Source organism: Pan paniscus, chromosome 13 (assembly GCF_029289425.2).
Source record: "Pan paniscus chromosome 13, NHGRI_mPanPan1-v2.0_pri, whole genome shotgun sequence".
Taxonomy (NCBI): domain Eukaryota; kingdom Metazoa; phylum Chordata; class Mammalia; order Primates; family Hominidae; genus Pan; species Pan paniscus.
The window spans coordinates 21,748,545-21,771,640 of NC_073262.2; the positions used below are offsets into that span (position 1 = coordinate 21,748,545).

The 23,096-nt window shown below is 39.2% G+C and overlaps 1 protein-coding gene across 10 annotated transcripts in view; it reads left to right on the forward strand.

The window, feature by feature from the left end:
* The window catches only part of PTPN4 (protein tyrosine phosphatase non-receptor type 4), a 247,054-nt gene that overhangs the window by 13,051 nt on the left and 210,907 nt on the right, over positions 1 to 23,096 (forward strand). For 6 of the 10 annotated variants that reach the window (XM_034953955.3, XM_034953957.3, XM_034953959.3 and 3 more), the window contains exon 1: positions 12,552 to 12,691. The gene's annotated coding sequence lies outside the window, so the exon portion shown is untranslated. Of the gene's footprint in view, positions 1 to 3,945; positions 4,157 to 11,909; positions 12,692 to 23,096 lie in introns of those variants that run through there. The other 4 variants (XM_055108445.2, XM_055108444.2, XM_055108446.2 and 1 more) reach the window with 2 other exon arrangements.

Sequence of the window (23,096 nt, forward strand, 5' to 3'; positions counted from 1 at the left end):
TGAGAACAGGCAGGCATAGAAGGCAAGCGCAGGAGAGGTAGAGTCAGAGGGGTGGACAGAGATGGCTCACTGCCACTTAATAGGTATACAATGAGCATCTCTTGAAGAAAGAAAGGGAGGAGGATGAGAGGGAAAGAAGGAAGGAAAGAAAGAGGTTGCTAAGACCAAGTGCTAGGCAGCCAAAAAAGCTTTGGGGGTTGCTTCAATAGAATACACAGGACAAGAATGTACATGCAGGTGCACTGGGATAATGCTTCAGCAGGGTGACAAATACACACACACACACGGACACAGGCATATACAGACACATTGACTTATACAGATATACACATATGTACATGTATGGTAGCCAGCCTCCACGATGGTCCTAATCCTTGCCTCCTGGTATTTACACCCTTATGTCATTCTCTCCTACAATGTATATGTCTGACTTGTGTAACAAATAGAATATTGTAGGCATGATGGTGAGTTCCAAGGCGAGGGCGTAAAAAATTATGGAGGCTTCCACCTTGCCCTCTCCGGGATCACTTTCTCTGCAGGAAGCCAGCCCTCATGTTGTGAGAACACTCAAACAGCACTATGAAGAATTTCACCTTCTGCCAAAAGCCCATACCAACTGGCCAGCCATGCAGTGAGCCATCTCAGAAACAGATCCTCCAGCCCCATTCTGGCCTTCAGCTCCAGATGATAGCAGCCCTGGCCACAACTTTACAGCAGACCTTAAGCCAGAACCACCCAGCTAAGCTACTCTCGCTTTCCCAACCCACAGAAACTGTGAGGTAACAGTTTACTGGGGTTTTATGCCAAGGTAACTTGCTAAGCAGCAATAGACAACTAATACAAACTATATACACACATAATTTTCCATATATATAATTTATAATACAATGCATGTATAGTTTTTCATAATTATCAAAATAATGTGGATTTACTGGAGAAATTTATGAGATAAGTACTATCATGATTCCCATTTTAATTGACAGGGAAACTGAAACACAGACAGTTCAAGTACTTAATCTAAGCAGTAAGTAGAGGAGACAGAATTTGATCTCAGGAAATCTGAGCTTATCACTATCTTATAGGATGGCACACTCTGGCTGACATTTTGTTGTATTTCCCTTCAGTCTTTTAAAAATACAGTAGACTTTATTTTCTAGAGCACTTTTAGGTTTGCAGAAAAATTGAGCAGAAAGTACAAAGAGTTCCCATACATTCCCTCTCCCCTCCCCTTTCACCTAGTTTCCCCTATTGTTAACATCAGGCATTAGTGTGGTGTGTTTGTTACAACTGAGGAGCTGATATTGATGCATTCAGTTTGAGCTGGCATTAGGTTTCACTGTGTTGTACATTCAATGGGTTTTAACAAATGCATACTGATGTGTATCCACTATTATTGTATCATACAGAATAATTTCCTGCCTTCAAAATCCTGTGCTGCACCTGTTCATCCCTCCCTATGCATGCCATTCTTAAGCAGAGCTAATACTACATATACTAATTTTGCAGTTTTAAAATTAATATTGCATAAGTATTTTTTCATGTCAGTAAAACTTATAAGCATTATTTGTAATACTTGAATACCATTCTATGTGTGCATGGCTAAACCATAACTCAATTTATTTATTCCCTTTTGTTGGGCATCAGAATTGTTCTCCCAGGACTCTTTTTTTTAAGTCCTGGGATGGAGGACCCTTGACAATTCAACTCAGCATCCTTAATGTAAGTGTGCATTTGTCTAAGGATGTATGTGTCAGCTTTAGCAAGTAGGTACAACTGCTGCAATTCCAACATCCTTAACCTGGCTCTGTCAGAAACTTGGAAACTATTGATTCTGTAAGTTATTTCTAGCCTGCCAGAGCACTTGTACTTATTCTCTCTCGCCCGACCCCAACTTGGCTTTTAGAATAAGTTTTCATCAGTTCCCAAGAAATGAATCATTGTGAATACAAAATGACTAAGAGCATTTCTTTGGACCCTACACCCCACAACAGACGCAGGCTGACCCCCTTGATGCCCTTCCAGGATTAACAAGGATCTAAGAATAAGCAGTATAGAAGTAGGGGCAATAAAGGAAATTGATGTTCTCTGAGATTGATTTGTCAAATATTATGTATATCTTTTGCCCATTCCCAAATTCCTTCACTTAATTCTAAATTTGATTTTAACAGCCTACAAATTCCTATTGGATTAAATCTTTATGACTCATCTGTACTTTCAAGTTCCTGTAATTGAAAATTCCATTTATATGTGATTTTCTTATTATTATAGTATCTTCTTTTGCACACCAGAGGACACCCGGGTGTGTATTTCAGGAAGGTATATAGACCTGTTCGGACTGGCCTAATAGTCAGATTGTCATCAATAAGAAGGAATGAGGCACACAAAATTTAAGCCTCACGTTTAAGCCTTGCCCTGCCCTCCACCTACAACTCTCTCTCTGTCTCTCTTTCTCTCTCTCTCTCTCTCTCTGAAACCTGATGCTCAGATAGAAAGTTGGGTTCTAGGCCAGACGCGGTGGCTCACGCCTGTAATCCCAGCACTTTGGGAGGCCAAGATGTGCAGATCACGAGGTCAGGAGATCGAGACCATCCTGGCTAACATGGTGAAACCTCGTCTCTACTAAACATACAAAAAATTAGCCAGGCGTGGTGGCAGGTGCCTGTAGTCCCAGCTACTCGGGAGGCTGAGGCAGGAGAATCGCTTGAACCTGGGAGGCAAAGCTTGCAGTGAGCCGAGATCGCGCCACTGCACTCCAGCCTGGCAGCAGAGTGCGACTCTGTCTCAAAAAAAAAAAAAAAAAGGTGGGTTCTAAACTGTGTGACTTCGATAATCCTTAGTGCTAGTATTGACAGGAGAAGAACCTAAAGTAGTTAGAAACTAGAAGTGGCAAACTTGAACCAGCAATTGCAAGACTTTGTAAGTCACTGATTTTGATGAAAGAGACATTTGTCTCACTCATAATGGGCAGTTTGTCTTTTAATTCTGAGAAAGTTAACCTAAAAAGAGTGAAGCACAACCTTAATTTTTGTTTTAATGTGTTCCCGGACATTCAGATTGAAGAATAAAAATGTATATAACTTGCTGAATGCCTACAATATAGTTTAGATAACTTAGTTGGTTTTTCCAGTGAAAATTATTAGGCCACAGTAAAATGCTGGGTTAACCTGTCAACATTCAGTAGAAAATTCAGGAACTATAATAAATAGGGGGGCCAACAGCCTTTACTGAAAATTAATACAAATTTTAGTCAAGTGACTAGCAATAAGCTTTTAAGATCACCATTTGTTATAATCTATTATAAGTTTTGCTTTACCTCCAGCAAAAGTTCTCATATAAAATTGGAAACGTTATTTAAACTGTTTAAATATATGATGATAACACATCAAATCTCTAGTATCTCACATCTACAAGATTACAATAGACTTTTGAATTTCCTTCCCCTACACCTCAGGCATAGGACAGACTCCCCTCAGTGCAAAGGTTCCCACGGCAGTGATTACTAACTAGGGATGGGACCTAGAAGGGTGCGGGTGACACATCGAAACTGGGTGGGGAAAGGAAGGGTATTGATGTAGCATCTCAGGTGATTCTGAGATGCCCCTCATGGGGAGATACTACCACTGTTTTAACCAGTGTGCCAGGTTCAATCCTTGCCCAAATGTAATCTCTCCTTCCTCAATACCATGACATTAATTTTTCTTAAATCATTCACTTTATCATCATACTCCCTTTCTTACACACCTTCATCATCTATCAGTTAATGTTCATACTCTTCAGCTTGACTTTCAAGAAACACTGCACCTCTCTCTCCTACCATCATCACAAAGCTTCGTAAGATTAGAAGTTGGCTGTATCTCCTGTACTACCCCTTGCCATTACATTACCCTTTGAGAATGGTGCTGGAAAAATCAGTTTATTTCAACAATTTTTTTTTTTTAATTTTAGGCTCTAACATGTATGGCTACGGGGGACCCAAGAGTAAAGCCAGGATCACTGTTCTAAGGAGCACAAAAGTCAACTGGAGAGAAGAGAGGAAACTGGCCATTGCAGCCTCACAGGCTGTGTGCTTTACTTGGGCACAGGGAATTGAGCCTTGAGTGATGGGAGGTCAAGGTGGCTTCTGGGAGGATCCAGTCTGAGAGCGGAAATCCAAAAGGTGAGAAGGAATTTGGCAAAGAAAGGGAAGGCAGGACATTAAAGGCAGAAGGAAAAGACTGCATATAAAAAGGTGAGAAGGAGTGACCAGCTCAGGATGGATGAGTCATCTGTGGACCAAATCTGTGCAGGAGATAGTTGACATATCTATTGCTGAAAATAATCTGGGGATCACTGAAGTCCAATCACGGTAATGTGGGATATACTTAGAAGTGCTAAAACCAGAGAAATTGTTGACTCAAACCAGTACATTGAACATGCCTGCTTGGTGGCAATGGACAGAAGGGAACATCCTAGAAGCGTGACAGGCTGTCAAAGTCTGTCTGTGCTTATAAAGCACTGTCCAAGGGACAGACACATGCATCAGTTGGGCATGAGTACTGTCATCACTAGAGGGAGATGCTCCATGGTGGGGCTGGGAGAGATCTCTATTCTATGTTCCCTAAATAACCTTCTCATGCCTGGAGACCTCCATATTGGAAAGAGGCTGTCATTATAGCAAACATCAGTATCTGGTCCCTTCCAAAGGCATATTTGCTTTAAAAAAGAGAGTGATTTTACTTTATAACCAGTTTCTTAAAAACAGTTTAGCATATGGACAGTGCCAAGTACCTGATTAATGTGTGTGTTCTGAGAAGATCAAAATTTGGGCTCTGTAAAGCCAAGGACTAGGCTCTGGGCCCTGGTGGCTCCATGGGGCTCTGCCACATGGAAGGCACTAACTAAGAGGTCAGCAGGCCTCCTCTTTAAATGCAATAAGAACGATTTGTGTGTCCTGCTACTACGGTTACTTGTGTGTTTTGCATCTCCTCTGTCTTCTCCTTGCCCCCATCTCCATCTAGAATGTAACATGGAGCAGTATGACTCAAAGTGCCATGCTGTAAATGGTTTGTCACTGGTCCAAAACAAGATAAATCCAGAAACTGAGAGTAACAGTTAGAACATTTTAGAGAAATTTGACAGAGTAATTAATTTCTGTTGAATCTGATAAAATATTGGAGTTTGTTTTTTATTATGCTGTATGTTTTTGTTTTTTCATTTCATTTTATAGTAATTCATTTCTACAAAAATATTGGTCCATGGTGAATTGGTCTTTCACCCCAGATAGTTTGAGAAGTACCAATACAGAGGGTAGGGATCCCTGTTTTACATTGATGGTGTATGACATTCAGTGCCTTTCCAAATGTTAACCTGGCTGCACAGTAGAATCACCTTGAGAGCTGAAAAAAATAAATCTTTATATCCCTTTATAGAGAGAAGCTTCAGCTCCACCCTCACCAATTAAATGAGAAGTGAGGTGGGATTAGGGTGTGTCAAGGGCATCTGCATTTACTGAAAACTTCCTTGGTGTTTCTAACTTCCAGCCAGGAATGAAATCCTTAATGTGGGTGGTATCCAATCAATGACCACAGGTTGAATGAATGACTAAAACATGTCAGCCAGCCAACAACAGGCGTTTATTACACAGCTGACAGTGCTGTACCAGGTGCTGAGTAACACATTATAAAGTCATGAAGCTTAATCAAGATTTTCCAATCTGATGATAAAGCTCCTATTACAAAACCAATACAAAACAAAGGGCACAGATTAATAAACCTACAATATTCACCCACAAATAAAGTAACATTTATGCACTATGGATGGATGAAGCCCAACTCTCTCTCTGTCTCTCAAAAGCAAACAGCATATTCAATAACATGTCACCTAATGGGAAAGAGATTTCCTTAGGCTGGTGTCTCCCCGTTGGTCAAAGAATCCACTAGATGTCACTCAAGGTCCCTCAAGGTTCCCTTTCACAGACTGTGTGGTCTTTAATTTTACATCAGATCATTTTCCTCACCAAACTTTGTCCCCACAGTCCAAGACTCCTAATGGAAACCATGCAAAATGTAAGGCACAGAACATGCTGGTTGTTTGATCTCCTTCCATGGCTTTCCCCAGCACTCTAGGGCCACACCATTCATGCATCTATTCAAGAACAGTAACTGAGGGCTGATGTTCTACGACACATTAGTTTAAGCTGCGGTGGAATCATGATGAGTGAAAATAGCCTTGGTTCTGTCCTCACGGAGTTTACAGTTTAATCTATGAAAGCACTCTTCATTCTAATTTGTGTTGTTTATTTATTTATTAGTTCTCCCTTCAGACCAGAAGCTCTCAAACTTTTTTGGCCGCCACATCCAAGTAAGAAAGAGATTTTATATTACAATCTATATTCACACAAATGCTCAAACACATAACCAAAGTTAAAGTTTCACAGTACAATGCTTATCTTCATGTTGTGTGATACACTCTGATATTTTCTAGTCTATTCCAGTTCCTTTTTTTTTTTCAAAATGCTAGTCATGATCCACCAAATTGATTTCACAATCCACTAATAAGTCACAATCCTAAGAATAAAAAATACTTGACTAGAGGGCAATGGTAACCTCTTGTGCCTAGCAAATAGTAAGTGAGCAATATATTTTTTTAAATGAATGAAAATTATGAGGACTAATTTGCATTAATGTTTACATTAAGAAGAAATAGATACAGATTAAGTGGTTTGTAATATGTATAATCAGTGTCCTAAGAACACATTTCTATATACACATTACATTCTATATACGCAATTATAATGGATAATTTTTTTCAGATAATCTATACCAGCTATACTAGGTACCCTATATATGCTGTCAATGTAATTTATTATTTCAGTCACAATCAAGGACTCACATATTTTAAATTCACATAATTAAAATATGTTCATCTTGGAAAAAGAAGTCATAAGCAGCAATGAACTCTTTCAGATATTAAAACTCATTATAAATTCCAATAGTAAAAGAGCCTGGGATTAGAGACCATAGCAACAGAATAATGGCCTCCAAAGATCCCTAATCCATAGAACCTGTGAATGTTAGCTTGCACGGTAAAAGGGATTTTGCAGATGTGGTTAAGTTAAAGATTTTGAGATGTGGATATTATCCTGGATTATATGAGTAGACACAATGCAATCACAAAGATCCTTATAAAAGGGAGGCAAGAGGGAGAAAAAAAGGCAGAAAAGATGATGAGAGAGAGACTTGATGCCATGCTACTAGGTTTGAAGATGGTGGAAGGAGCCATGAGCCAAAGAATGCAGGTGGCTTCCAGGAGCTGGAAAAGGCATGGAAACAGATTCTCCCCTAGAGCCTGCCTCCTCAAGGAACACAGCTTGGCAACCTGTTTTGGACTTTTGATGTCCAGAACTGTAAGATAATAAATTTGTGCTCTTTTAAGCCACTAAAGTTATGGTAATTTTCTTGTTTGTTTTTTGGGAGTATTTTTTTTTTTTTTTTTTTTTTGAGATGGAGTCTCACTCTGTCACCCAGGCGGAGTCCAGTGGTGTGATCTCAGCTCACAGCAACCTCTGCCTCCCAGGTTTAAGTGAATCTCCGTCTCAGCATCCCGAGTAGCTGGGACTACAGGTGTGTGTCACCACGTCTGGCTAATTTTTTGTATTTTTTTAGTATAGATGGAACCCCACCTATACTATAACTGGCCACCATGTTGGCCAGGCTGGTCTCGAACTCCTGACCTCAAGTGATCCACCCGCCTCTGCCTCCTAAAGTGCTGGGATTACAGGCATGAGCCACCACGTGTGGCCAAATTTATGGTAATTTGTTACAGCAGCAACAAGAAATGAAAATAGAGATGGAGTAAATAAATAGTTCAATGGCATGAAGTAAAAAAAACAGTCTAGATCCAACAAAAACTTTGAGAATTTCATATCTGATGAAAGCAATTTGGTGTGTGTGTGTGTGCGTGTATGTGTGTGGGTGTGTGTTTATTCCATAAGGTGGTATTAGGACAACTGGATAGTTATTTAAAAAAACAAAAGCTACATCTCTATCCCTTTACACCAAAATTATTTCCCAGATAGCAGCAGAAGACCCATTAGCAATCCTGAGATCAGGATCATGGATTTTTAAGTATTTTAAAAACACAACTAAAAGTACTAGAAGAAAATGTGGGATTTTTTTAATGTGAAAAATACAAAACCCAGAACGATAAGGAAGAGGTGGATTATAATAGTAATAACTCTCACACAGTGAGGCAATCAGTAGTCAATTTGGCAGCATTTATCAAAGTTAAACATGGCCATACACTTCAACCCAGCAATTGCATTTCCACGAATTTGTCTTAAAGAAATGCTTCATTATGTGTACAAAGCTTTATGATGAAAATGTTCTTTAAAGCATTATTTGTAATAGCAAAGTACTAGAAACAGCCTGATGCCCATTAATTAGAGAAAGTTAAATATATTATGGCTCAGCCCTTAGATGACATGTATCTACATGTTTTGTTAAGGAATTATTTCCACACACATTTGTAAGTGAAATATGGTATGATCCCTTGTGTGTAGGGAAAAGAGATGTAGGTTTAGCTTATATATTCAGAGAAAATTCTGGAAGTGTACACAAGAACTGTCAATAGTGCCCACCTTTTGGGAGTGGGACTGACAGTAGGAAGAAGTCTTAGATTTTTAAAATTTTACACTTTTTTGTAGAGTTCCTGATATCAGGATTGCTAATGGGTCTTCTGCTGCTATTCAGCAAGAAAGGAAAAAAAGGAAAGAATTGCTGAAAATGAAGAGGGAGAGCCATGCTCACATGGTGACAAATCTGGGCCAGCTGCCTCAGAGGTATATGGTATAGGATTTTGAATTTTTTTAAGTATATTTAACACAGCTCTGTGATTAAAGGAAGCCCAAGCTACAGAATCCTGAACTTATTGGAAACATGTGTGACACCTCTTTAAAGGTTTAAATTATTTAAATTTGCTTGCTTTTGCTTTTAATTTATGCATGAAGATTCCAGGCAGGTAAAAAGATGAAATTCTCCCTTAACTGACTAGCTAAGGCAGACAGGTACCTAACCAAGGTCTCCTGTTGGGGACCAGGTTAGATAGGACTCACATTTGACTGAAAGCCTGTATACCTTTGTATGTCCCACCTCACCAGCATAGGCAACAAAATCAAGTCAGTTTAAGTCATGTGCTTTTTGAAGTTAAAATTCATACCACTCTGAGCTCTACCTAGCGAGTAGAGTCCAACCTTCCCTTGAGGTTCTTCTCCCTAGGTATCCCCAGTGATCCTACGGTTACTCATTTCTTCCAAAGGAGTCCTCTCCAGTTACTGATAGTGGGTGGCTGGTGAGTCAGCCACAGTGCCTAGTCAAAGTTTCTTCTCCACGGCTGCTGCCTGGGGTCACTGCCAAGGCCCATACAGGCAAGAACAAATGCTTGTTCCCTTCTGGCTGTAGCTACCCAGGGTTAAGAGAGGTCCTACCATTGACCACACAGTGCAAAACGGCCAGTCCTCGCCTGCCAACATCCTCCAAGTGTGGATACAACCTTTGCTCTTACTCTCCCAAAGCACAGTCAAGGGCAGACTGCAGACAAGGAAAAAAAACAGTCAATAGCAGTGTCTGCCAATATCCAGTAATGTTTGAGGCCACTTTTGAATGAAAAAAAAAATTCTTGCTAACTTCCAACTGTTAAGTCATTTTAATTATGTCTCTTAATTATACATAAACTTTAGGTAATAATTTCTTATTCTTATAGCTCACGTCTATAAAACTAAAACAATTTTAGAAATTAAATTCACAAATTTAAAAAATTCAATTAATATGATGTATGTAATGTGTGGTGAATGATATTTGTTGTTTTGCTGAAATTAAATTGTCCTTTGATATGAGAATATGGAACTCACTGCTATGGTATGCACTTTTTTGTTTGGCATGCTTATAATTGACTTAATTATCTCAACATTCTTCTCTATTTGAATTTCTGTTAAACTTTTGTGCAGTGTGCCGTAAAGGACGTATGACCTTCACTTAGCCAGAATGCTGTCCTTTCCACAAGAAGTATTCTATTCTTTTCCCATTAGCCCCAGAAAATTAAATTTGTGGTTGGTGCCAAATACAAAATCAAGTGCAGGGTTTCGTTACAAGGTGGTCATCAAATGATCCAGCATAGTGACTAGAATATATTAACTTTTAAAAGAACATAATTTAAGTAAGAGCAAAATATTTACATATTTTGTAGATAATTTGCATATATTTTTTCTTAGACTCCAGTTTAAGGAACAGTAGTCTACACCCCTGCTACTCCAGGGTGGTCCAAAAGCCAGGGAGCTTGTTAGAAAGAGTCTCTAGGCCAGGTGCAGTGGCTCACTCCTGTGATCCTAGCACTTTGGGAGGCCAAGGCAGGAAGATTGCTTGAGGTCAGGAGGGTTCAAGATCAGCCTGGGCAACACAGTGAGAGCCTGTCTCTATTGAAAAAAAAAAAAAAAAAGAAATGCAGAGTCTCGGCCCACTCTAGACCTAATGGATTAGGACATGCAGTTTAATAAGAACTCCAGGTGATCAGCATGTACATTAAAGTGTGAGATATACTAATTTATTATTTCCCAATTCAATTTTCAGTGGGCCCATGTGAGCCTGGGGCACAGTCTAAAGCTCTCTCTCTCTTTTTTTTAAGGACAATTATTGATTCTTCTCTTTCCAGGGTTGCAGGCAGGTAGATTTAAGGTGAACTCAGATTTTTCAAGGAATAATGGTGAGTATTGGTAACTTCAAAGGGTCCATCCTGGTGACTTGCAGGGGAAGTTCCACTCAGGAACTTTTGTGTCTTGCTTAACACCAGACACAAGACTACATGTAAGCCAGGTGGCTCACATGTGTAATCCCAGCTACTCCGAAGGTTAAGGTAAGATGATCTCTTGAGCCCAGGAGTTGGAGACCAGCCTGACAACATAGCGAGACCTTGCCTCTAAACAAAAATTACATATTGTATGATTCCATTTATATGAAACATTCAATTTCTGGTGGAAGTCTCATATGATCTTTGGTTGGAGGATGACTGGATGTTGACAGATGACAATGAGGTGAAGAGCATTTTAGCAGAGGGAATGGCATGATCGAAGACAGAAAATGGAGAGTCAGAGGCAGGAATGCATATTTAGGGAGGAATGAATGAGCACTGGCTACAACAGAGATCTGGGAAGAAAAGCAAGTGAAGGAAGTAAAGCTGGAAACATGGATTGACAAGTTGTCTTTTTCAAATGGAAAAACTAACAGGTGTGAGGGAGAAGAGAGTCAATAGAAATTTCTATCTTTTCCAGATTTGTTCACATTCCCCTGATTTGTAGTCATTTTGTCGGCCTGGGAAAGTGGTTTTTCAAAGATCGTCTTTATAAAGGTAGGCTCTGATAGGATGCTCTAACAAAAATTGGGCAAAAAGGAAGTGTGGCGGTCCCCAAATCCCTTCTTCCCCCATTTCAGCTGAGATCATTCGCCAGTAGGCAACTGTCGTATTACCAATAAGTTTGTATCACCAATGAAATATTATAATGCACCTGGCTAAAAACCCTGGCGTGATAACACCAAATTCATGTTATTAGAAGGAATTAAATTTTAAAAAGCACACCGTTCCAGGCACACAGAAGGCACCCCCGGAACGTTTGTTTTATAAACGCAGGTTGGTTGCTGAGGCTTTGTTTTGGAGCCTACGTTTAGGAGAGGAAATGATTCAAAACTGCCCCCCAAAACCTATATCCTCCAGGAGCACTGAGGTTGGGGCGACCTGCTGCCAGGTGGTCTGGTTTTCCCTTTTAACACACGCTTCTTGCCCACAATCCGGTCCCTGCAGGGGTCGCAGTCCAAACAACCAATCGCGACGCGGCTGCGGGGCGGGGGCCACAGCGCTCCGCCTCCCCCTCCAATCCGCCCTCCCAATCCTCCTAGGCCGCTCTCTCTCGCACCTGCGTGCCCCTCTGCGCTCCGACTGGTGCGACTTCTCCCTGCGCTAGCGAGGCAGGGTTTTGGCCTCGCCTCTCGCGAGATCGCCTCCTGTTGCTGCCGCCGCCGATCCTGGCCACTGACTGGCGGCGCCTGCGCAGCCGCCATGTTCGGTTGCTATGCTGCGGCCTAGGAGAGGGGGTGTGCTTGAGGGAGGAGGAAGAGATAGAGGAGGAGGAGGGGGAGGAAGAGGAGGTGGAGAAGGAGGGGGGTGACTGAGCTCCTCTTGCACTCTCACACACAAACGCTGCCCAGGATTACCCGCCAGCTCACGCCGCGCAGTGCGCTTTTCCGCTCCTCGCGCCCCACTACCAACGTTGTTCTCTCAGGACTCCTGGGTCCCAGGGGCCGGAATTGGGCCTGAGCGGGAGAGGAAAGAGACTTGGCTTTGGCCGAGGGGTCGGAGGATTGGGGCCAGGCCCCCTCCCCCACGCACTTTTGGGGGTGTGGATTATCTCATCCCTGCAGGGAGGTAGGAGAGGTCGCCGGCTGCCCGCCTCCGTGCCACCTCCCCAGCGGCGCCGGCCCGCGGCTGCCCAGCAGCATGAGGTGGTGCTGGCGGCTCCGGGTCGTGGCGCGACCGCTGCGGCGGCGGCTGCTCGGGGGGCGCTGAGGTAGCCCCCCGGAGCGGCACGGCGGACGCGCTTCTCCTCTGCGCGCCGGGGCCTCGAGGCTTTTTTTCTCCAGCCGAGAGGACGCGGCTGTGATATACGAAGGTAAGAGGTTCTCCGGTCCCCGCCGGCCTCTCGGCCCTGCACGTTGAACGCGAGGCTGTTACCTGCATGTGTGGCTCCTGGGAGGTGAGCCAGGTGGGGCAAGCCGGAGGTACGAGGATGATTTGAAAGGAAGGAAAAAAGGACAAAAACAAACAAACAAACAAAAAACGCTTTCTGTCCTTTCTTCCTGGGACCTCTGCTTTTGCGGGGGTTAGAGTTGGAATCTCTGTTATGGGTCAGCGAAGGGACAAGGGATGGAATAGGTGCGGAGATGGAATGTTCCCAGTACCTAAACTCTAGGTAAAGCTTTGGAATCTTGAGTTTTCCATTGCTGGTAGAATTCCTTTTTTTTTTTTTTTTAATTGGCTCATATGAGCGCTTCTTGCACGCTGCATGAGCCAACTATTCCTACCATTGAAGTTTTAAGCCTGTTATGATTCTACCAGTATATACCTGTATTTGGGAATCTGTAGTTGAGCCAAAAAAAAAAAAAAAAAAAGTTGAGATGTGGGTAAACAGTGATGCATTTCGCAGGGTTTCCATAAAATGGAACAGCTTACAGTTGCACAGGTGATGTGTGGATGTTTCTGCAAAACTTAGGGTGGAAGATTTTATGTCTGGGCTTGCATCATGTAGTGACATCAGTATGTACAAGGACGATTTGTAGGATTTTTCAAAACGCCTGTTCTAGGATAACTTGTTATGCATCTGCAATATGCCAGCTGCTTTTCGAATAAGAGGTTTCAGTAATATTAAGTTTCTGTGTCCAGATCTTGGGCCCAGTTGAAACAGTACAGCTGATTGGTCACATTGAAAACATATTTATGGAGAAAGATAAAAACAAAAGGCCAATGTGTCCGACTTGCAAAAGACAATTAGAGTAGAAAGAAGACTGGAACAGTAAAAGCCAGGGCATTTTTAAATCTTGGTTTTCTGAACTTTAACGTGCCAGAGGAAAAAAATTGTTTTTCAATTTTAAGGGGGAAGGAGATGGCCTTAAAATAAAGGATTGTTCAGAGCCTAAACTGTGCTTAATGGAATAGAGCTAGGTATATCATCTAAATCTTGAATTTGACTAATATAAATTCAGCTTTCTTTTAAAGAAAAAACTCGTAAGCAGAAGTTTGTGTATTCTACAGAACCTCTTCACTAGCTCGTAAGTGTGATCATTTTGTGGACATCACTGTTTTTTTGTTAGAATAAATTTATGCTCCAATTACCACAAAAGCAATTTTTATGTCTCTTCGCATTTTTTATGGTACACATATCTTTGTTACATTTTGCATTGAAACACGCACGGTCCCATAGTATCATAATCTTCAGTGATTTATAAGAGAAACAGTCTATTTTGTACATGGGAATGTTTGTGATTTTGCCAGTCTGTTTTAAAAATTTGGCAAGAGGTTTTTAAAATCCAAGGAGGCACCACTATTTTGTAGTTTTTAAAAATATTAGTTGAGTAGGTCCATGTTTATTAAGTTAGAAAATCACGGGTTCCTCAAAAGTAGTAATAGACGAGGATGTGATTTTTCTTACTGCCCATTTTCTAACATCTTAGCTTCAGAGCTGTAGGTATTGAATTGAGTCAAACTTGTGTTTTTTTCTTATGTTCTAATTAAATATCTTTTAAAATGTCCCTAGTAACATTGTTACTTTAAATTTATAACACCCAATTTCTAATTTAGGCTAGGCATAAAACCAGCATTGATTGAACGTACTTGCTAAAAATACTTTCTGGGTCGGATGTACTTAGAATGCAGCCTCAGGAAATTTCATTTGAACTATTCTGTGACCAGTGTACACTTCATTATTGTTGAAGGACTTTTAAAAAAAGTATAGATCTCTCATACTCGATTTAATCAGTTTGGGCATAGATGCCTAACTTTAAAAAAAAAGTATAAGAAAGTGGGATAGTAATACAATTTACGTGAGATGGTAATAAAAACTTTTCAGCTTTTTTTTTTAAGTTGTATGACTTCGTTAGGTTGTTATTAAACTGTGATTTGTATTTTTAAAATAGTTTTGTCTGTTAAACATAATTGAGGTGTACAGTACAGTATCCATTGTTATCTGTTTAGTATTTATTTATGACTTACAAACTCTAAAAGCGGGATCAGTGATCATGGTTTTTAGTAAGTTGTCTTTAAGGAGCAAAGTAAGAGACTAGCAGAAAATTGCAAGGAGGTTTGTTATTGAGAGTACTTCTGCCCCCCGCTTGAGAGTTAATATGGCCACTTTTAAACAAGAAAAGTTTTCCAGAAACGTGGAAATCTTGTTTGGTGTATGTTTAAGGGCAAATGTTTTAAAGTTTTGCCTAAATTCTTAGTTAGAATGCAAAATTGATCAACTCCCTAGGAATGGTTATTGTGGCTAAATATGAATTGTTGCTCCTATGTAAAATTTAGTTTTTGGTAGAAGTTTACTAACTGAGTTGAATTTTGTTGTTTTCCTGGGTTATTGCATGTTATGAAGTTTTTTATGTACTATAATCCACATTTGTTAAATTTGCCAGTTTACTAGAATAAGCTGTGAAGCCTTGAAGTTTGGCTTAGCATTCTGAAAATCCTTTTTATTGTTTGCCAGGAAAGCACTGTAGGAAGGAGGTGTTATCTCTTCATTTAATATTTAATGAGTAGTATAGATGATGAGTTAGGATATAATGTAGAAATACCATAGAATCTTCTTTATTGATATGAAAGTACCATTGTCTAGGAACAGCATAATTTCTTATCTTTTGCATGAATGGGGAAAAAGAGGAGGGGAAATTTATTAGACTCTTTCATTTCATTAGAGATATCTTCCCTCACATTCATTCTTCATTTCTTTATTCTTAAGTAGAAACTTTGGAAGAGAGATGCAAGTATTTGAATTAATTAGTAAGAACAAAATGAAAATTACATCGTATAGACTATCATGAGGAAAATATCAATTTGGGTTGGTTATTGTGTTTGTATTTTTTAACAAGGAGGTTATATAGAGTAGTAGAAAGAAAAAAGGACCCAGAGGGGAAGAGTGTTAATATTTATTGTCTGTTAAGTGTCAGATCCTGTATAAGGGGCTTTTCATGTTGTCCCACTCACCAAGTATGCTTTATGAGGTAGGTATTATTAATCCCCTGTCCCCTCCCTGCCAAATAGAAGCTAAGGGAAATGAAATAACTTGTCTAGGCTCATACTTCTAGTAAGTGGAATTCTCTAAAACTTATTCTTTAGATCGGTTCTGTCCAATTAAACTTTCTGCAATGATGGAAATATTCTTTTTTCCTTCAACTTTATTGAAGTATAATTGACAAATATCATAGAAATATTTTTTGCACTGTTAGTTATGGTAGCCATTAATCATGTGTGGCTATGGAGCACTTAAAATGTGACGAGTGTGTCTGAGAAACTCAATTTAAAATTGTATTTAATTTAAATCAATTTAAATTTATAGCCAGATGTGGCTAGTAGCTATAGTATTGGAGAGCATAGCTTTAGGTCTTACTGCTTAGAAAATCTGAGTTGTAGTATTTAATCTTCCACTAGTTTATGCATGGCATTAGGCAAGTTATTTAGTTCTGGGCTTCAATTTAATCTGGTGTGAAAATGAAGGGGTTGCCACTAAAAGATTATCTCCAAGGTTCTTTCTTGCTTAAAGTTCTGTGATTCTTATTAAAACATACAGTAGCATTTAATATTCACAAGCATTATATCTGAAAGGATCCCCCTCCCCAATATGCTCACCCATTACCTAAAGATTTTTGTTTAGTCAGTTTCTCTTTTTGAGAAGAGTATGTATAAAGCACACATAAAGGATAGTGGATTATTCCCCACCTCCCCAACTGTTTGGCAAAAACATTGTGTAACTCAAGGCAGTACTTTATGATGGAACAAAGTTTGAATCTTTAAAGGCCATATTTTAACATGCCACCTTCCCGTTTAAAAATATATAGGAGTTCCCCGGTGCTTATCAAATTAATTCCAAATTTACCTGCTTGACCTTGAAGACTTTCTACCAACTTCATCTCATTAACCTTGTTTCTCATTCGTGCTTAAAAAGAAAATAGTCTTGTTTTTTCCTTTGTCCTCGTTTCCGTAATTTAAACATCTCTGTCTCCAATTCATGTGCCTCCTCTTTAAACCTTTTTCAAAATTCACCTGTTTCTGGAAGAATGCTGCTTAATCCACTCACAAGGATCGGTTAATGAATCCTGGTAATAAGTACCCTAAGGTTAATATATGCTTGTTTAGATATAGTTTAATATCTTAAGCTTTTTTTTTTCTTAAGTTTTTATGTTACCTACTCTGTTTCCTTAATTTTCTTAGGTTAAAAAAATTAAAATAGGAATAGCGTCTTTTGTATTGTCTTATGAATTTAGTTCATTTTTCAACAATGCTGCTTTTAAAAGTTGCTAATTTTTAAAAAGAATAAATACTGTAACAACATTTACCCTTGATCACCACCATAATAGCTATTTTTTGTTTCTTTCCAGGTAATTGTTCATATTTAAAAAATAAAGTTGTGTGGTAGAGAGAATTTTGAGAGGAATATAATGGGAACATTGTATAGTAGAGGCTGTGCAATGTAGGGAAAAGATCATAGACTTTGGAGTCAAATCTGGTGTGGAATCTAGCCTCAAAAACCTTGGGCAAATTGTCTAATTTCTGAGTCAGGTGGCCTTGAATTGTGAGGATTAAGATAATATATGTAAGGCATCTAGCGCTGTGCTTTAAATAGAAGAGATGATCAATAAGTGATAGTTGGTATTATTTTTTCATTTTTCTATTCCCATCTTCATGAATATTATTTATTTATTTTAGCTACCCAAAGCCACCAAAGTCAATGAATATAATTTAAGTGATTAGTTAAACATTCAGGTGATATACCATAACTGATTTAGACATTTACATTTTGTTAACCGGTTTTTTGTTTATTTCCTCAGTTTAAAACCCTAGGACTGGGATAATGGTCAAGTGTCATGAATATTTCTATGCCAGATCTCTCTCTTACAAAAGTACCTACAGTGGGTGTTCTTGTTTTGGGAAGAAAAAAATGCTAGTTTTATAATTGTATTTCACTGTTTTAATTAATGTAATTTGAAAATTTATTTGGTGATGATGTAATGAACATTCCTTTATATGTTAGTTAAGCAAACATTTGAAATGCCCATTGTAGTGGGAGCAGTGGTATAAAGGTAAATAAGACATGATTCTTGTCCTTGAGCTCAAATTCTAGGGTGGTAACACATGTCAACAAACAATTAACAATTCATAGTGACAGTGTAATAAGATCTGGGGAAAAGAAGTGGCATTTGAATATGGTCTTGGAGGATCATTTGGAATTGATCTGGGTAGAGAGAACAGCATATACAAAAAGTCAAAGTATGAAAGAATGTGTGGTGTGTTTGGAGAAATGTAAGTTGTCTTGTTGGATATGTCTGTCTCTGTCTGGGTGGGTGTGGTTGTCTGTTCCTGTGTGTGAATCTGTGTGTGTGTGTGTGCGCGCGCGCGTGTGCATTGATTGCAGTGGGAAATGAAGTCTTGTGAGGGTCCTTGTGTTTGGGCAATGAGTGGGATCATTTTAAGACCTTTAAAATAGAGCTTCCCAACTGGTGTGCCATGAATGGTTTACCAGTGTTTCGGAGAGCAAGATACCCTTGTTTATGGGACCTGGGCATATCAGATCCCCCTCCCCGCCCCGCCCCAGGATGGTTTCTTTTGGCTTTGAATAGCGTTTGTGGCTTATCCCAACGTGCTAAGAAATTATTATTTTCTTTGTTGCCAAGTTGGGAAAAGGATTGGGAAAACCACTGTTTTAGAGACTGTAAGTATTAGAAAGTTTATGGTTCCTACTCACCCTTGGCATCCACTATGGAATCAGAAATAAATATCAAATCCTAAAGTAAGCTTAAGGTAAACTTAAGAATTCTTAAGTCACCTTCCTCTTTCTCTCTCTTTTTCCCTCCCTTTACCCGCTGCCTCCCCCATTTCACTGGTGTATGCGCATGTGCACGTGTGTGTGTGTGTGTGTGTGTGTGTGTGTGTGTGTGTGTGTGTGAAATATCTCTTTGGTGCCCTTGCGTTACTGGTGCCCTAAACATGCATTTAGTCTGCCTCTTGGGAAATCAGCATTAACATTCAGGAACAATTTAGAGGTATTTAAATAAGGGATGATAAGATTAGATGCAGGTTTTGAAAGGTAACTCCTGACTTCTAGATAATGATGCAAAGTTACAAGGATAATGCAAGGATGAGGTTAGAAATGGAGCAGAGAGACCAGATGCTGTTGCAGTGGTCCAGGGGAGGGATGATAGGAACCAGAAATAGGGCAATATAGATATGAGATTAGAACTGAAAACTGAGTAGTTTCACTAGACCTGAGAGTCCATTTGGACATGGGGGAAAAGAGTTGAAGATGATGCTAGGATTTCTTCTTTGGCAGCTTCCCTTCTTTAGCAAGGGAAGGCCAGATTATTTTTATTGAGCACTTCCAGTGAGCCAGGTATTTTGCGAGACAGCGAAGTTGTCACGAGTTCTCATTTCACATTTTGAAATAATTTCAAACCTAATGAGAAATCTCAAGAAAAGTACAACAAAAAGCTCCTGAATCGCCTTAAACTAATTTTTAACATCGTACTAGCTATGTACCGTGTGTATACACAACACAAGATGAGCCTGGAACATCTCGTGCTTGGCTCAGTAAGGCCTTTCCCAGATGCCCCAAGTGGTAACCTTGGAATTGTGTTCAGCCCTTTCCCTTTTTCTACTGTATCTAATTGGATCCTCAAATTTCAGTGAAACAACCTCATCATCTCTCATTTCTGGTCCTACATTTTAATCCTTATTTCTCCATTTCAGGGGAATGCACCATTTCTAATTTCATTTGGCTTTTTTCCTGCATTATTTGAGAGCAAGTTGCAGACATGATCCCTATCACTACTAAATATTTTAGTGTGTATTTAGCAAAACAGGACAATCTCCTACATAACCGCCAAATCAGGAAATCAACATTGATATAACACTACCTTCAGGTCGAACCTAGTTGCCATTCAAATTTTTCCAACTATCCCAGTAGTATCTCTCTTTTCTTTTTGGTCCAGCATCCAATTCAGGTTCACACATTGCATTTAATTGTCACATCTTTTAGTTTCCATCAGTTTGGAATGATTCCTCAATATTTCCCTGTCCTTTATGACCTTGACAGTTTTAACGAGCAGAGTCCTTTTTTTCTGTTACATGTTTTCCTCAACTTAAGTTCATCCAGTGGTTCCTCATGTGCAGACCGAGTGCATTGTTGGCAGGAATGTAATAGAAATAATGTCGTGATATTCTTAGTACATCACTAAGAGACGTGCTGTATAGTCCTGCTACTAGCGATGTTTAACTTTGAACACCTGTTAAATTCAAGTCTGCTGGGTTTCTCTACTGTGAAGTTATGGTTTTTTTCCTTTTGTAATTGGGAATTCTTATGTGAGAAGATATCTGGGAGTGTGTCAATAGAGCTGAAGGCTCTAACCACGAGCCTTCAGGTCTGATGATTGCTACCTGAATCAGCCACGACTGTGAAAGTTGTCACCTACATTTATTAGTTCATATTCTACTGAAAGAAGATTTTCTCCTTCTTCTCCATACATTTATTTATTCATTCATTTATATCAATATATACTCCTGGATTTGTTTCTGTTTCGTGGTTTTTATTAGTTACTGTCATTTTAAAATTTCATTTTGTTGGTCAAATTGTCCCAAATTTGGCCTTTAAGTTGGCTCCTCTATCTCCTTGACCTGTCCCCCTCCTTGGTGTATTTCCTTACTTTCTGGCCTAACAAGATGTTCCAGATGATCTTAATACTCTCCTATCCCAGCTCTGAAATCATTTATTTTTCCAAGGAATCCTGATTTTATTTTACTTTTTTAAGTAGAGATGCTATTTAGGAACTGAGATCCGAGTGTTCAGTGTGTTCATTTCTGCTGGCATGTCATCACTTTTAGGGGGATAGAGCTAGGAAATACATATATGTATACACACATCTGAATCTGTTTCTATGCCTATGTACAGGTATTTTAAAAGTTCACACTGATACAACCAATTCCAATCTAACATCTCAGGATTCGTCTAGCCTTTTCCCTTTCTGTATTTGTAAATCTCTTCTCCAGCAGTGATAAATTGGTTCCTATTATCTCCTCAGTGTATTTACTTACTTGCTCAATCCCCTTGTATGTGCCAGTCTTCTGACCCCACATTAGTTGTCTCCTTTCTCCTTGCTTGCCACCTCTGAGGCCTGTGGCATGGGGTCCTCAGGGCTTGCTGTCAGGTCCATGTAGTAAAGAGAACTTCTCATTTAATCTTTTTTCCCCCCTCATTTAATCAGGACAGAAATTTGTTAGAAAGGTGCTATTCCCAGTTTTAAAAGGAGAACAGAGCTAAAATTCAAAAAGGTCTGTGTCTTTAGGCATGTTACTGTGTAAATAGCTGAGTAAATATTTTGCATTCAGATTCGTCTGATACTGAAACATCTTTTCTCTCCTGTACTGCATAGCCTCTGAGTATCTGTGGAATCCAAAGTGGCAGGATTTAAGGTTGTATAGATGGTAGCTGAAGCAATGGGTGGGACTGTCACTGCTTATGAAGTATATATAAAGTTAGGAAGAGGCACACTGACAGAGCTCCTAACTACCATCACTGAAAGATTAAGGGCTCTCCGAAATCAAGAAGCCAGTGAAGAAGACTGAAAGAAAGGTTGTGAGAGAGGAGTGTGGTTGTGTGTTAGATGATGATGAAGTAAGGAATTTCATGAAGCTGTCATGCTGCTGAGAGAAAAAGAGAAGACCAAGAGGCTTTGAATTTGACTGTTGGAAAGTTACTGATAATCTCAGCTAGTTGGTTTTCCAGTGTGTTCAGGCAAGCTGCCTGTATCAGAATTATGGAGATACTAATGAAAAATATGAACTCCCCAGGTCTCATCTCAGACCTTATAGATTCTTAAAAGGGGGAGTGGGGAGCCAGGAAGTGGTAGCCTGGGAAAATCTGCTGAAATGCTAAGGTTCTTCTGAGGTGTACTAGTTTGAGGTTTGTTGCTTTAGCAGAAGAGTTACAGTGGAAGGGTGTAATAAACTAAATTGAGGAAACCAAGTGTACAATGAATATAGATGAGACAGCTCTTCGAGAAGTTTGCCATAGAGGTAAGAGATCTCAGGTCATGGAAGAATAGGGGACAGCATCAAGAACAATACCTTTGCGTTTCAAGGGTTACATACACCTTAACATTTGTTGGGATTAAGAGAAGGAAACTGTAATGGTTATTTTAAAGTTGGGTAAGCAAAACTAATTAGCAACACCTACTATCAAAAAAATGCCCTGAGTGAACTTTGATATGTATCTGGGATAGCTGCCTGCTCCCATTTTAAATGCCATCTTTTGGTAGGTCTTTGGAGTAATCCAAGGGTCATTGTTTATTTTGTTTTTAGTTAAATTTGTATCTTGTGTTTTTGTTATACAGTTGTGTAAAGAGCTTCTCTTTGCTCATTTTTATACAAACACGAATTCTAAGTATATTCTTGTATATAGACGAGTCACTAGCAATACAATTAAAAATTACGTCCAAAATTGGAGGTGACTTTAGAGGGAAATCCAATCCAGGGCTAATTTAATGTATTCTTTGAGCACCAGCTAGGTACTAGGCACTGTGCTTGGCTGTGGGGATACAGAATTGAATAAGACATGCTCTTTATCATCAAGATTATTGTTCTTTCTTCAGAGGAACTTGAAATCTAGTGTATAGCTAGAAATGGTACAGATAAGTCATAGATAACTATGTTAGTCTTCAGTAAAATAAGTACAGATAAGTCAATGTTTAATTGGTACAGCAGTGTATATTACCATAATTCTCAGACTTGTCATTTTAAAATTGTATTTAAATTGTATTTTCGTATTTGAATTGGCAATATGGCTACATGGTTCAAGTTTCAAAATAATATAAAAAGGCATATAATGAGAAGTCTTGATACCACTCCTTCTCTTTCCTGTTCTGTATAGGTAACTACTTTTATTTTTTGTATATTCTATGGTATTTATGCAAATAGAAACACATATAAAGATTACTGTTTTCCCCCTACCTTTTTTATGTAGAAGGTATTTACTATATTAATGCTTTGTACCATAATTTTTAAATTTAAAATATACCTTGGAGATCATTTGACTTCAGCATATAAAAAGCTGTCCCTTTTTTCTTCTTTTTAAAAAATATAGTAGTATGTTCTATTGTATAGATATACTATTAAGCTAACTAATTCTAATTATTTAAACTTTAAGTTTTAGACCCTTTTACTTGTGTAACCCATTTCCTTTCACCTCTTTCTGTATGAACTAGTGCTCCCTGAAGCATTTTACATTAATGACCTGCCTGACTTTTCTGTATCTAAAGGGCCTA